This window comes from Trachemys scripta, chromosome 5 (assembly GCF_013100865.1).
Source record: "Trachemys scripta elegans isolate TJP31775 chromosome 5, CAS_Tse_1.0, whole genome shotgun sequence".
Taxonomy (NCBI): domain Eukaryota; kingdom Metazoa; phylum Chordata; order Testudines; family Emydidae; genus Trachemys; species Trachemys scripta.
This window is the reverse complement of record NC_048302.1, coordinates 97,675,627-97,688,786: the sequence shown is the minus strand read 5'-3', so window position 1 is coordinate 97,688,786 and position 13,160 is coordinate 97,675,627. Positions and strand designations below refer to the sequence as shown.

Here is a 13,160-nt window from a genome sequence, read left to right as displayed (position 1 = left end):
GCTGCTGTGGCGGGGGAGAGACCCCCCCTCCTCCCAGCTCCAGCTCAGGGGCTGCCGCAGTGGGGGAGATTCCCCTCCTTCCCAGTCCAAGCTCGGGGGCTGCCGCGGTGGGGGAGAGAGGGCACATCCATCGCATTAGAAAGGCAAGACTACTGATATTAAAATATAAGTTGTGTGCTTTTATTTGTAGAACAAAGACATTTTAATTATTATTAAGGGTTTTTATATAGCGCTTTTATTCAAAGTGCTTTACAATAGTTAGCGAACGGTACAACAACATTTGGAAAGATCGTTAAGTGGTCCGCCGAGACCCTCCGCAATTTTCAAGTCCGCGGGGGAAAAAAGTTTGAGAACCACTGCTTTACAGGCATTCTGTGACCAAACAGATACAATGATGTGTTTTTGTAGCATAATGGTGCTATTTAGTATTGTTGTAATGTTTCACTGTACGAGGGTGGATATACTCAAACTTTGTTTGTGAGGTAGATAAATGTGACAGCAATAAGAAAGAGAAAAGAATAGGACGTAAACAGCAAAATCACTTCTGAAGTGTTCTTTTGCTGCAAAGGCAGAATCTGGAAAAATAGTTGCAGCTTCACTGCGCTGCTATTCAGTAGCACTTCCTGTCTCATATGAGTGAGCCATTTGTTCTTCTCTTATCAGCAATAAAACTGATGTTTATAACAATGCTTCTCATTAAAATAATTCAGTCTCACCATCGACTTTTTCTTGTATATAGTTCATAAACACCACATTTTGTTATTGGTTACAGTAGTGTAAGTCCAGTGTAATTCCACTGAAATCAATGGAGTTACTCTAGATTTACACTGTTGCCACTGACAGCAGAATTTGGCCCTGTTTGTTGTGACCTGTGTGTATCTCCGCTATATCTTGCATTCATGTACGTTGTTAAACTGGTGACTACAAGAAAAATAATTACTTTCTAAAGCCACTGCTATTTATTTGTTGATATTGATGAATTTAAATGATTTTAATTAAAAAAATAGAATATTCTGAAATAAAATTGTCATAGCCAGAGTGTAGGGATGTGTTAATTACCTATCACTAATTGTATATTGTTTTCTCATACATACAATTAACTCGGGCTTATTCTGGAAATTTCAATCTGTTTAACCAATCTTGAGTTATTTCTCAATAGTAGTACAGTATGCAAATCCCTGTACACTAGTTGTGCAATTTTGTATATCTGTACAGTTATTTCTTAATACAGTGAATTGCAAATTTCTTTACTCTGGGTAATTAGCTGTGTTCTGAGATGATTCAATACTACACTGATACTATACTATGCTGATAAATACAATACAAAAGCCTAGATAGATTTGGTTATATTAAATAGATCATCTCTCTCTGCTTATATGGGCTCCTGAATTTAAATGTTCAAGCTGTTTGCCAGTATAAAGATGAATGCTTTTGGTTTTCTCTCACTTTAGCTGTAGCAAAAAACCTTGTATTGAAAGAGAAGGGGGGAAAGTTACCAAAACCAAAGAAAATGGGACTGCTAAAGCACTGGAAATGTAATTGCCATTCAAAGAATTTATTTTGGTCTATAAAACCCTGCATCAGAGCTTGAAAAATTGACAAAACATCTACTAGCTAGAGGATTAAGCATATGGCCTAGAGGTGATAAGAAAGATAACGGAGGGCCCCCTAAATGAACTCCTGTGCAGACCAAATCTAGCCTCACTGCCATTTCCTGCTGGTGATGAAGAGTGAGCTAGGATTTCTACTTGAGGTGCTGTTCAGTTTATGGCTCCGTCTTTCATATCAGCCTCTGGCTATTAGATATCTGATATATTTGAACTCCTCACCCCCACCTATTGGGAAAAGCAGCTCTCTCTTTCTTTCTAAGTTGAGTGGTTGTCCCTTTTACTCTATCCTTTCTCCAGCTTCCTGGCTGCTTGGGGGGGGAGGGAGGGGGGAGGAAAGAGGGAGGGTCCTCAGCTAATTTTGTCTCCTCATCCCCTGTGAGTAGTTCTGGTGTCTGTCAGGGTTGCTGCTCTCTGAAAAGCAGCCACGAAACGGACTAGAATCTTGCTAATTTCACTGTAGGGGCCACAGCACAGGAATTGGAGCTGTCTGACTGCAAAATCTGAGACACACCACTATCATTAAATAATTGTCAGACCCACCCATTGTCTGAGCCCCCTCCAATAATTTTGCACACCTGTGAAAATTTAAATTGATAAACACCAAAAAAGCTTTAAATTTGATATTAATTGAAATTATAAAAAAATTAAATCTCACAAGCCTAAATATGTGTACGAGCCTGTGCATCAAAGTTAGAATTGAGTTCTTAATTTTTGTTACTGTAGTGCTTATGAAAGGTGCCTGATTCATAGTTTACTAGATCACTGAACAGTTACAACAGGTGCAGCAGCAGAAAGTTTCCTATGGCCTTGATCTTGCAAACATGTGCATGCTTAACTTTAAGCAGGTGAGCACTCCCATTGCCTATAAGACTACTCACAGGTTTAAAGTTAAGTACACATGGAAGGGTATGTCTACACTGGCAGAGTTACAGCGCCGCTCAGAGATTGCTGAAGGGAAACCACTGTTGTGTGTTCACCCTGTCGGCTGCCTGTGCAATAGCATGTTCACGCTTGCTACACTTGCAGTAGTATTCAGAGCGGTGCACTCTGGGCAGCTATCCCACAGAGCATCTCTTCCTCTTCTGCGGCTAAGATCTGTGGGAAGGTGGAGGGGGATGTGGGGCATCCTGGGTCCTGTCCCAATGCACTGTGATGCATTGCTTTGCATCACAGCAATCCCTGTGCTTCCATCTGCATTTGGCACCATCTTTCAATGGTTTATGTACTGCGTGCTCTGCCTCTTCGGTCTGCAGGAATAGATCCCGCATTATTGACCAATATGCTGCTTGCTCTCACTAACATGTCACGAGTGGCAGTGGAGTTATTCCTTAAACTACAAAGGCAAGAGGAGCTTGACATTGATCTCACCACGCGTAGCAGCCACGACACGAGATTGCTTGTGGCATTCCTGGAGGTGCTGACCACATTGGAACGCCACTTTTGGGCTCAGGAAACAAGCACCGAGTGGTGGGATCACATCGTCATACATGTCTGGGATGAAAAGCACTGGCTGCAGAACTTTCAGATGAGGAAAGCCACGTTCATGGAACTGTGTGAGCTCACCCCAGCCCTGCAGCGCAAGGACACAAGAATGAGAGCTGCCCTGTCACCGGAGAAGCTTGTGGTGATTGCACTGTGGAAGCTGGCTACTCCAGACTGCTACCAATCAGTCATTAACCAGTTTGGAGTGGGAAAGTTGACCGTTGGACTCATGTTGATGGAAGTGTTCAAGGCCATTAATCACATCCTGCTCCGAAAGACCGTGACTCTGGGCAACATGCGTGACATTGTGGATGGCTTTGCACAAATGGGCTTCTCTAACTGCGGAGGGGTGATAGATGGCGCAAACATTCCAATTCTGGCACCAGACCATCTAACCACCGTGTACATTAATCAGAAGGGGTATTTCTCAATGGTTCTCCAGGCGCTTGTGGATCACCCTGGGCGTTTCATGGACATTAACGCAGGCTGGTCTGGAAAGGTGCATGATGCATGCATCTTTCGGAACACTGGCCTGTTCAGGAAGCTGCAAGGAAGGACTTTTTTCCCGGACCAGAAGATCACCATAGGGGAAGTCAAAATGCCCATTGTGATCCTGGGAGACCCTGCCTACTCCTTAATGCTTTAATTCTTTGTGCCTGCTTTCTAATTCTGCGCAGCCATTCAGACAGAGATAACAAAGAGGGAGGCTGGGCTCCCAAGGTCATATCTGTGAAGCTAAAATGCAACATTTTACAGAAGCAGTATTGTTTGCAACACACAAACCACTGATTCAGTGATTTAAAACACAGCCACTGTTCACATACCTGTCACTAACTGGCTAACTCCAGGCAAGTGCACATGAGCCATAAGGCCCCCAAAGTGGTGAGTAACTGCAGGGGAAATCAGTGTTCCAGGACCATACTGTACACTGGGCACGTGGCTCTTGGGGATAGCCAGCCCTGTAGGGAGGGACCTTATAATCATTACTGTCCCCACATTTTCCACAGGCTGTGTTCATTATGGAAGATATCTCGCTGCTGAGGGTGAGCAGGTATAGCGAGGTGGTCACCTGCTCCTGCCCTGAAGGGTAAAAGCAGCCCTGGACAGGGCTTCAGCTCTAAAGCTGGGCTGATTAGGGAAGCAGCCGCAGCTGGGCCTCGCCCCAATCAGGCCTCAGCTGGCACTATATAAGAGGCTGGGAGCTCAACAGTCTCTAGCTGTAGAGGAAGATGGGCCTGGTTGCAGGGAGCTAGAGACAGAGTACCTGAGTGGAGCAGGGCTGGGGAAAGGCTGAGGAGCTCCAGCCTAGAAAGCCCCAGACTGTGGCCTAGCAGAAGGCCAAGGGGTACTGGGGGTTGCCGAGGGCAGCCCAGGGGTAGGCCAAGGCAGCAGGTCCAAACACAACCTTGCCAGTGATGAGTAGGCTGATGCTGCAGTCTGCCCCAGGGCGTGGGGCTAGATGATGACTGGCTGTAGCCATACACTGAGGCAAGGTGGGGATATTGGGTGGGGGTTCCCTGAGGAGGGGAGACCCTGAGACTGAGGGGTTACTGCTAGGGGGCAGCACCCCAGGTACAAGGGCACTGGGGTCCAGGGAGGGACACAGGGGCCAGAGGACAGGCGGATCACTGGCCTGCAGAAGGTGCTCCAGGATCCTGGAAGAGCAAATTCCCAGAAGAGACCAGCAGGAGGTGCCGCAGGGGTAAGTCTGCTCTTCTACAGCAGGGAATCGAGGGAGGGTCTTTGCCAAGTAGGCAGCTTCTGCCCAGGCCCTTATGTGGCTCATCTGGGTGCAGCAATGGTCTCCTCCCACCCAGTGATGGCAGAGTGGCACAGGAAAGTTACCCTTAATGGGCAAGGAACAAAGCAGCTCTGCCAAAGATAATAATTACCCATTATCTCCAGGAGAGTTTTGTGGAGATCTCTGAGGCAGATTCCTGTGAAGTGAGGGAGTCAATACCCCATTCCACCATTCAGACTAGGCATGTGGTGGTACATGCATCATACAGACACAAGCTTGCTTTCTGCAATCCTCCTGCCCCCAACAACTCGCTTCAGCGATTCCCAAAATCAAAGCCACTTACCAGAGTCCTCCTCTCCTCTTTGCGCTTCGCCAAGCTCCGACAGCTGTGACTGGCTAGTCTCCTCTGGGGTAGAGAAGAGCTCCTGGCTGCATGCATCTCTGACTTCAGAGTCCTCTGCCTTTGGGTCCCCCTCCAAGATTTCTTCCTCCTGGCTTGGTCCACTCTTGACTGGCCTTTGCAGTGGAGGTGAGGTCGCCACCGAGTATCGCATCCAGCTCTTTGTAGAACCGGCAGCTCATGGGTGCAGCACTGGAGTGGTGGTTTTCTTCCCGCACCTTGTGGTAGGTGTTCTGCAGCTCCCTCACTTTGATCCTGCACTGCAGGGTGTCCCGGTCATGGTCCCTTTCTGTCATGCATTGTGAAATCTGTCCGTAAGTATCATAATTCCTACGGCTGTAGCGCAGCTGGGACTGGACAGCCTCCTCTCCCCAAATGCTGATCAGGTCCAATAGCTCAGCATTGTTCCAAGTGGGGGATTGCCTGGTGCATAGAGCAGGCATCGTCACCTGGAAATCTGTGCTGAGACCACTGGACGCATCACCAAGCAAATAGGAAGGGGACTTTCAAAATTCCCAAGGAATTTAAGGGGTGGGGCTCATGAATGGTCACCTGAGGGCAGGGTAGAAGAGTTGAAACAATGACCAGAGAGGTAAGAACAGGCATTGTGGGACACCTCCCGGAGGCCAACTGCAGTGCTGTAATCCATCAAGGTGTCTACACGGCCCAGTGGCGCTGTAGCCCTAGTGCAGAAAGCTGTACACCTCTTCTCAGGGTGTTATTTTTATAGCGCTGCAACTGCACAGTTTCTGCACACTAAGTGGCTTAGCACTGTGTACACCACAGGAGTTACAGCATAGAAATTTGTCAGTGTAGACAAGGCCAAAGTATTTTTCAGAATTGGAGCCTAGGGTGAAAGGAGCACCTTAGCGATTGAAAGGATAGGTTTCAGAGTAGCAGCCGTGTTAGTCTGTATCCGCAAAAAGAAGAACAGGAGTACTTGTGGCACCTTAGAGACTAACAAATTTATTAGAGCATAAGCTTTCGTGGACTACAGCCCACTTCTTCGGACGCATATAGCGTGAAACATATATACACACATACAGAGAGCATGAACAGGTGGGAGTTGTCTTACCAACTCTGAGAGGCCAATTAAGTAAGAGAAAAAAACTTTTGAAGTGATAATCAGGATAGCCCAGTACAGACAGTTTGATAAGAAGTGTGAGAATACTTACAAGGGGAGATAGATTCAATGTTTGTAATGGCTCAGCCAGTCCTTATTCAATCCTGAGTTGATTTCATTCTCCAGGCCCATTCACACCTTAGCCTCTCTGGTAAGGAGGAAATCAAACGGTGCCAACTGTGGCAGTGATTTATGTCACGTGGATAGCTGCACTGGAGAAATGGAATGACAGCAGTAACTTTATTTCAGAGAACAATGTGGTACTTTTAAGGACTTACCTTATAATTAGAGATGGGCCCAAACCAACAAACTGGACCAAAGGGATTGCTAATGTTGGGACTAGAGCTGGTTAACATTTTTGGTTGAAAATATTTTTTTTAAACGGCCTTTTATTTAACTTTTTTTTCACAAAAATCTGTAATTCCCCCTCCCCCCCAAATTGTTCTGTGTGATACTACTTCTCATAACACTTTGAATCAATATTCATAGTGCTGCAACTGCTGTAGAAATTGTTTGTTTACCAAAAACCTGGCTGGGGGAAATCAAGTTCTGATAACCATTTAGAACACATTTTCTTTATTTTAAAAAATATGAACAAAACAAATTGCGGCGGTGGGAGGATTCAAAAATTGGTCTGTTTTGAGCCCTGCAAAATGAAAACGTCAAATTTTCAATATTCCCTTCCCCCCATAAATTGTTTCCTCTTGTTTTCCCCCCCAGCTCTGCTTAAAGTGAACCCAGTGAATGAGCCTCTCCCCCGCTGGGCAACGCTGGGGCTGGTCACCCCTCAGGAGGGCTAGGCGCTGCCTAGGCAGCTCCGGCACAGAAGGTCCCTGGAGGAAAGGACGAGTTGAGGTTTGTCTGTCGCACACCCCGTCCCCCCCAGCACAGACAACCAGGCTGGGAGCCAGGAAGCGGCTTGCACCCAGCAGATCTCCCTGCAGTGCAGCTGTTGCTCGCATGTGACCGGCAGCCCAGGGCTGTCCCTGCTGCACCAGGTTTGCACTTGGTCCCAGTGCCCCGAGGCGAGAGCGGGGGCGCCGGGGCGGGCTCCTGTTGCTTTCGGATCGTTCGGTACGTGACGGCTTCTCCGAGCGGCGCCTCCCAGGCCGGAGCGGGACTACCTCCCGCCCCCGGCACAGAGTCACACACGCGGGGGGGAAGAGGAGGCGCCCCCCGAGCGCCGGCCCCTCATGCACCGCGCCGACCTGCAGCTGCGCCCCGCAGGCAGGAGGGGGCCCCTCTCTCGGGCCCCAGGAGCAGCGCGTGTCGCAACTCCCCCTCCCCAGCCGGGGCAGCCTCCTCTGGGGAAGAGAGCAGCAGGCGGGCGGCCGCAGTGAGCAACCACGGCGGGGCCCTCCGGCGCCCCCAGAGACCGGCACGGGGCTCAGGCACCAGCAGGTACATCCAGCGCGCTGCTTGCTGCGCCCGAGGCAACATACAGCAGCCGCCACCTCCTCCCCTACCCTGGGGCTGCATGGCCGCTGTCCCCAGCCCGCTCAGCTCTGGGTTCTGCCCTTCCGCGCCCTAAATACCGTGTGGGGTCGGACTCCTTCTCTAGCGCTCGCAGAGCGGCGCTTCCTTGCGCGCCAGCACATCCTGCTAACTTAGATAAGTCGTTTGAGCGTTTGCAACCCTTCCTGTGGATCGACTTGAGACGGGCCGAGATAGACCCCGAACTTCGGGGCAGTGCTACCGAGAGTGGGATGGGGTGGTTGGGTGGCAGGGTTTAATAGGGAGGTGTGGGTATAAATTGTTCAGTACACTCTGTCCGTTGTAATACATCTGCCCTCTCCCCCAGCATGGTAAGTACGAAAGTTTTGAATATTTTAAAATCTGGGGCAATTTTATAGTTTGTGTGAAGTAAAATAATTGAAACGACTTTATGGAAATGCCAAAATGAAATGATTTTTAGCCGTTCTGGTGACATCTGCCTGTTCCACTTCCCCCTTGCTTGGGCTGATGGTGGTGTGGATTAAGTCCTCAGATTAGATCCGTGTTCATTGAGGCTCAAAAGCTCTGCCAAAATGACTTTAGTGTCTGGTTTAAATTGAGGCAAGCAGGGAGATAGAGATGCCCTCTCTGCTCTGAACCTCTATGTTGTTTATGTAAGAGCACCTTCTGTTTTGAGATCGTTTGATAGAGGATCATATTATTTACAGCACTGAAGCACAACAGAATGAGTTCAGAGTAATCTTACATACTGCCTTTGTTCTGGGGTTTTGACACACCAAACAGTTTAGTATCCATTTCCTAGAAAGACTGAAACTGTACAAGAGCTAACAGTGTAAGCAGGCATTTGTACCAATTTGTGATTTTTTTCATTGCAGAGTGGTCAAAACACCTGAGCCCAATATACTGTCACTGGCAGGATAAAGCTGCACCAGTGCTGGAAAATGGATACTTCATTGCCTGCTGTGGGTGCAACCAGAATATTCTGGTGGTTGTTAGTATAAACTAAACCAACCTTGCCATTTTAAAAAAGTTTGCTTAATTTTTGTGAAGAGTGTATGTTGTGGAGTCTGAGCACCTCAAGAGTCCACAATTTCCTTCTCTTTACTCTTTCCTAAAAGGATCCATATCATTATCTCTACAATTCTTCCTTCAGCTCAGGAGCACAAGACTTAATTCCCTCCAGAACCTGTCAACATTGCTCCATATGTCAGAAAGAACAAGAGTGATCTTTTGAGAGCAACACAGTGCTCTTCTCATAAGGGTGAAGCCAGCCTCTGGTAGTCCAGGGGTCTCCGAATGCAAATGTAGATCCCTTAAACACAGTTAATAGGACGACAATCCCTTTAATGTTAACATTCATTTAAAAGAAGGGTGTGAGGAGAGTTATGACCTATGTGTAACTATTTTTAGTGCAGTTCTAAAAGATTGAGACCTTGTGTCTTGCATTTTATTTAGAAAAGAAGCTAATATTGCAGCTCTACAGTAGAAAACCGCTGCAGTACAGATGGAGGGATTTGTGACCCCAGTTAAATCCAGAGATTGAGTGGAACATTACTGTACACAGTGAATAAAATGTACTCTTGCCATGTATTAAAGCACAAATGGCTCTGAGCTGTGGACAATGGTGGTAAAGGTATAAGAATGCTCATGTGCTACTTTATAAGTAATGAAATATAAAATGGTCAAACTATGAAACTTTCTGTAAGCACTGTACAAAAATACTATTGGCTGAAGTACTATGAGAGGAGGAAAAATGACAAGTCAAAAGGGAAATGGATGCATTCCATGATGTGGCTTCTTCACATGAATTCATAGAATTTAGTCAAATGAAAAATTGGTGCCTCTAGGTGTACATTTTTGTGACATTCATATCTTTGAATAGATAAAGTAAAATGAAGTTGAGGGTATAACATGATTGGCAGCTGCATACTTTTTTCATGCTTCAACATTATAACTTGTCTAGCAAGCTGGCTTGTGTCTATATCCTTTGCAAACAGCAGGTTTTTTCTGACTTTTGGGTGCTGATTGTTAATGCATCTATTAATTTTTTTAGTTTAGATGATATTAAACTGTTTCAGAAGCTTCAATACCCAAAATGTCAGGCAGCAGAGTATTAATTTCTATTGTCAGCAATAGCACATAGCAACAGATGTCAAGAGCAGGAACAGTAAACATTTTTCTTAATTTGCTGATGGTTTCCAGATTTGTTTGTTACACCATTCATTTTGTAATTCATAGCATAATCAAGAGTCTGTTGCCACTTTCCTGAAAATAAGCTTAATTTTTTCTTTACACTCTATTTAACTGTATTTAATTAATCTGAGGCCATAGAACAAAGTGCTAGTTAAAATAGCTCGGACACTAATTATTTTAGGTATGTTTATTATCAAGGCAAAGGACTTACCCAGGTTTGAAAACAGAGCAAAATGTGTGGCCTGGTCCAAAGCCCACTGAAGTCAATGGAAAGACTCCTTGAAGAGTCAGGATTTTATGAAAGTACATGGTAGCTGAGAAGTTACTTGGGAATTTTATGAGAAGCATTGATTTCTGGAATTGGCCATGATATTATGCATATATACTAATTAGGGTTGTAGCAGAAGTGAAGGAATAGATAATAAATTGCTGTGAGTCTGCAGAGTACTGGTTAGTGCAGAGGCAGGATATATTGTGTAAAAGCACCCTTAAGATGTCTGTTGTTGTGGTTTTTATTTATTTATTTTTCCTTGTGTAGCTGATCAAATTAAAACTATTTGAAAATTAAAAACACTATATCATATGTCATAGGATGCGTCCTGGGACCGACACCGATACAATAGTAGTGCTTACGTGATATGATCTAAGCAGTTCTGTGTAGTTATTTGAATTCTATAACAATAAAATGGATTAAAAGCCTAAAATGAAGCTGAAAACAAAAGGATAGCAATTATCAATTTATAACCACCTGCCCCAGAGAACAATCTATTAGTTTTTATGTGACGCAATAGAGGATAGGGGAGAATTGAGTGTGTAATCTTTACCAAAAGGGTGAAAACTTTTACTTAATAAAGTGACACTTCCCGCCACCTGTCATTCACATATCTCAAGCATAGTCTTGTCGTTTATACTTATATGTGCTGTAAGGCTGATGTGTTTTAAATGAATCTATCAGGATGGGTGCAGACAACCTGTGTCTCGGCCGTCAGATTGAGAGGCAAAGTGGTGCTACTTAACTGATGTCCACATTCCAGAATTCTGCCCTAGGGTGACCAGATGTCCCAATTTTTATAGGGACAGTCCTGGTTTTTGGGTCTTTTTCTCATATAGGCTCTTATTAGCCCCCCACCCCCTGCCTGATTTTTCACACTTGCTGCCTAGTCACCCTAGTCTGCCCACAGGCAAAAACTCTACCTGGAATCCCAGAGTAGTTTGATGTTTCTGCTAAAATGATCAGCAGTGAAGTATTTTACAATGTTGATGTTTGAATTGTCATTAGGCTTCACAGTCAACACTTTGTAGAGACAAATGGGGTAAATTTTTGCCTCTTAAGACCAACTGTGCCTCTCTCAGGGTAGCTAAGAGGATACAAGGTAAAAAGGAATCCTTTCTCCAACTCAGTAGTCTGGTGTGGAGTGGTTGCATAGCTGTTCTGCAACTAATCTCCATGGGCTGACGTGACAGCTGGGGCCTTTGTTCATCCGCTATCTGGGGAGGTAGGCCTCTGGATTTATGTAGTGGTGGAGTCCTGACCACTTCCTTATACTGCCCTGCTACACTGCCAAGTCATGCTAATTCTTCTGTGAGGTCTGTCTTCCTCTGTAGCCAGGAGCTGTGGTGTGTGGCACTTAACTGAGCTATGATCAAGTGTAGTTTCTGTTCTTCTCAGTTTAATTACTTGTCTGCAGGTCCAGCCCTGCATATTCAGAATGACTCTTATGGCTGCAAAAATAACAAAGATTTTGGCCCCAATTCTGGGCTGAACTTGTTGTAGATGCAGCCCAGGAGAGGGAGTGGGGCACTGCTGTTGCCCCTCCTGGACTCTTGGGCTGCTAGGATCCCGTTTGACCCTGGGCATAAGCTAGTGTATTGACACTGGCTGCTCTGACTTACGCCTTTGCTGCTGTGATTTCCAAGGGACTGTCTGGCAGCCCAGAATGGCTGAAGCACAGAGATTTCCAGCTACATCTTTCGTCCCTTCACATTTCTTTCTTTCCCCAGGATGTTCTCCTAGCATGGTCCTGCAGCAGAGACTGTGATGAAGTGTGACATAGGTCCATTACGCTGGCCATCCATTCTCAGGGACTCCCCTTACAATAAGGGTAATCTGTGGTGTGCAGATCCGTCTGGTTAATTGGAGAATGCCGCTACCAGGCTGGTAAGGTTTGCTCTTTCCAGATCTGAGTCTAGACTCAAAGGAGATATTAAAGCCTTAAATGTTGCTGGCCTAGGCAGGAATTGGAGTGAGGCTGAATGAGTTGCTGGGAGCTGCCCAAGGAGTGTGAGTGAGTGCTGACTGGGTGCAAGGAGATCCAGAAAGCATGTGACAGCAGAACAGTCTGCTTGTCTCAACCCAAAGATGGTGGTAACTTGAAGCCTGTAAGGAAAGATTAAGATTTAGGTAAGGGAAAACATGTGTATAGGCCTTTGTTTTATCCCTTTGCTCTGCATAGTGTGTACCTTTTGGGTGAATCAATAAATAGTGCTTTATTTTGAAGTTGTTTTTGGGTCACTTTATTCAGCCACTGTCTCAGACTGCAGAGGAAAAGGGCATACAAATACCATTGGGTCTGTTGAGTTAACACAGTTGGTAAATAGGGGGCTGCAGCCTAAAGATCCAGTCTAGATTCCAGGGCTGGACGGGACTATTGTGATCATCTAGTCTGGTCTCCTGTATAACACACACAACTTCCCCAAATAATTCCTAGAGTAGATGTTTTAGAAAAATATTCAATCTTGATTTAAAAATTGTTAATGATGGAGCACTCACCACAACCGTTGGAAGAGGGGTAGATCTGTGTAGTTCCACCTTGAGGGGGTTGAAGAAAGCAAAACATGTTCCCTGAGAGGGCACTCAAGAGGGACTATTAGGGGATGAAAGCATAGCTCACTTTGTAACTGAGACACATGTGCTTAACTTCATGCTTGTGACTAGTCCCATTCAAGTTAATAGGACTACCCATAGACATAAAGTTAAGCATGTACATACATGTTTGCAGGATCAGTTCCTAAAGCAGAATTTAGCCCTTAGTTTCAATTAAATTGATCCCACTGAATTCAGTGGCATTTTAAACTGGTGTAATGTTGTATCCACCAAGCAAAGTATTAACAACTTCAACAGAACTTTATTTACAGTGGAAGTCTCTTTTCCAAGCT

The 13,160-nt window shown here is 45.6% G+C and overlaps 1 protein-coding gene across 8 annotated transcripts in view; it reads left to right on the top strand.

The window, feature by feature from the left end:
* The first annotated feature begins 4,725 nt into the window (after nucleotides 1-4,725).
* The window catches only part of TBC1D1 (TBC1 domain family member 1), a 184,555-nt gene continuing 176,120 nt past the window's right edge, over nucleotides 4,726-13,160 (top strand). The window contains exons 1-2 of one of the 8 annotated variants that reach the window (XM_034770846.1): nucleotides 4,726-4,794; nucleotides 7,077-7,757. The gene's annotated coding sequence lies outside the window, so the exon portion shown is untranslated. Of the gene's footprint in view, nucleotides 4,795-7,076; nucleotides 7,758-7,797; nucleotides 8,162-12,005; nucleotides 12,163-13,160 lie in introns of those variants that run through there. The other 7 variants (XM_034770847.1, XR_004645772.1, XM_034770856.1 and 4 more) reach the window with 7 other exon arrangements.